Genomic DNA, 2,821 nt, shown 5'->3' on the forward strand with positions numbered 1-2,821 from the left:
TGTGTTAGATCCACCTCTGGCCTTACTAATTGCCATGATGGCGAAGAGAAAAGCTGATTTGGGGCTATATTGTTGACATCCATTTCAGCTGCAGAAATATCAGATTGTAGTATTATTCCAAGTAGTGGAACAGGAGATTAGTTTTCCTTGTAAATTTCTTCATAAAGAGGATAAAAATACAGTCATGTGCAGGATTGGATTTCATAATTTAAGACAGCGTAGTGTTAGGGACGGCTCCTCAGCCTCTACTTTCAAACTAGGAATTGTCGATGTTCTGAAGACTCCAAGGCAGAAACTCACGCCTTGGTGATGAACAGAGTCTTGTAAGCCCTAAACTGCGTTTTCAAGCCCCACCATAAATGATGGAGCTCTCTAAAAGTGGAGGAGGGTTTTCTTATCTCCTCTCCACTTCGAGTTTGAAGCGACTCTTAAAATATCATGCATCCAGGCATTTATTCTTCAAACATTTGATGTGTGGCCCAAGGGTCAAGTGTTCGTAGAACTTAACTTCCTTTACAACTTTAATAGGGTGTCCATCTAGAAATACATCCGGGTCCTTATGAGTAGTATATTTTCGACACAAATGATTGCAGTTCCTTCCAGATTTTGAAAACTTAACACCATTTTCTGAACATCACTTATTAATTATATTTAAAAACAACTGCAATTGCCTTTCAATAGTATTTGTGGTGCTTGAATGTGACATTTGTATAGGGTTCACATTGCAGGTCTGGGGAACGCATTAAGACCTCGTTTCATGAATGTCTGTTATTTACAGACATTTTCTTTGAACTGTTGGAAATACTGACCATCGCTAAATTGTGTTACAATGTAAATGTCACCTGCATAAAACGCTGTCAAAACGTTTCCTGTTTCCTGTGTTTTTTAAATAAATCTTTTTAATTGACCATGATGGCTTCTGACTTATGAAAAGTTACATTTGTTTGAAACTGTTATATTTGATTTGAGTGAGTGAGTGAATTAATTTTACGCCGTACTCAGTCATATTCCAGCTATATGGCGGCGGTCTGTAAATAATCGACCAGACAGTCCAGTGATCAACAGCATCAGCATCGATCTACGCAACAGGGATACGATGACATGTGTCAACCAAGTCAGTCAGCCTGACCACCCGATCCCGCTAGTCGCCTTACGACAGGCATGGGTTACTGAAGGCCAATATTCTTATGGTAATATTTGATTTGAAAACAGAACATTGAGTGAGTATCAGATATTGATTATGTTTCTTAGAGGTGTATTCAGTTGCAGAGAGGCATGTGAGAATAAAAATGGGATATTGTTGTATGTATATTTTTATGTCATTTTGACTCAAAGTCTTAAACACAAATAAATGTATTGTCAAAATGAATAACCTAACCTCAAACATTGTATAGTCGTGGAAACATAGCGAAGATATTTGGTAGAAGAATTTGGTAGTAATATCTGTAACTTTCTAAATATCTCAGTAACTGTGGAAAATGAACTCAATAGTGCGATCTGACCACCCAACACTGCGATCTGATCACTAAATAGTGCGATCTGATCACTAAATAGTGCGATCTAATCACTAAATAGTGCAGTCTAACCAGTAAATAATGCGATCTCATCACTTAATAGCGCGATCTAACAACGAAATAATGCGATCTGCTCACTTAAATGTGCGATCTGACCACTTAATAGTGCGATCTAAGAACCAAATAGTGCGATCTTAGAACTAAATCGTGCGATCTGTTCAATTTATATTGTGATCTGACCACTTAATAGTGCGATATAACCACTAAAAGTGCCCTCTGATCACTTAATAGAGCGATCTAACAACAAAATAGTCCGTGTTTTCTGACCAAATTTACCAAAAGCACGGAAAAAGGCAGACGTGGTAAAAGGTTCCCTACCAATGAACGCGAGTCCCAAAGTCGCCTGAAATCATTTTTGTTTTGACACAATCGCCATGCAACGACTTACGAGAGATCAAAGGAACGAAGTCTTGGGGCGGTTGCAAGTTGGCCAGACTGCACGGAGGGTAGCAAATCATTTTAATGTTCATATTAGAACAATCTACCGACTGTAAGGCCACTAGCTGCATCCAAGACCTTCCTTCCAGTGGGCGACCTTCAATAACACCACAACGTCAAGACCGGCATATTGTGCGCAACCATCTGCAAGATCGCTTCCCTAGAGTGAAGGAAACAGCACACCAGACCGTTGGGACTCACAACAGACCAATTAGTGCCGATACAGTGCGTCGACGTTTGCGTGGAACAAACCTCTGGTGTCACAGATCATATCGTGGTACTGTCCTCACCACTGAGAGTATGGCGAAGTCGTGGTGAACTGTTTCCCTATGTGTATATTGCTGAAAGAGACTCGCGGGGTTGTCCAAGCATCATGGTGCAGGGTGCAATCGGTCTCAACTAGAGTGTTGTCACCGTGGTGTTCCAGAATCTCGGTCCAGGATGAGGAAATGGCTTGAAAGCTGCTCGCTATATTTACCAAGTCATAAGACCCCACGTTGTACTACATTTTGGATGGCACAGGAATCAAATCTTCCAGCAAGACAACGCTTGTGCCCACACTGTCAGAGCAACATTGGACGTCCCAAAACAACAGGACATCCAAACCCTACAATGGCCTGCGCTAAGTCCGGATTTAAGTCCAGTAGAATGTTTTTGGGACGATATTCAAAGAAGACTGAGCGACCTCCAACCAAGGCCGACAACTGCGGCTGGACTCGACCAGGCATTTCGTAGAGCATGGACCCAAGTGCCTATGGCCTTCATCAACGGGCTAATTCATTCCATGTACAGACGATGCAACGCTATCA

The sequence above is a fragment of the Haliotis rubra genome, unplaced genomic scaffold (genome assembly GCF_003918875.1).
Source record: "Haliotis rubra isolate DU_JTF1 unplaced genomic scaffold, ASM391887v1 Scf1342, whole genome shotgun sequence".
Taxonomy (NCBI): Eukaryota; Metazoa; Mollusca; class Gastropoda; order Lepetellida; family Haliotidae; genus Haliotis; species Haliotis rubra.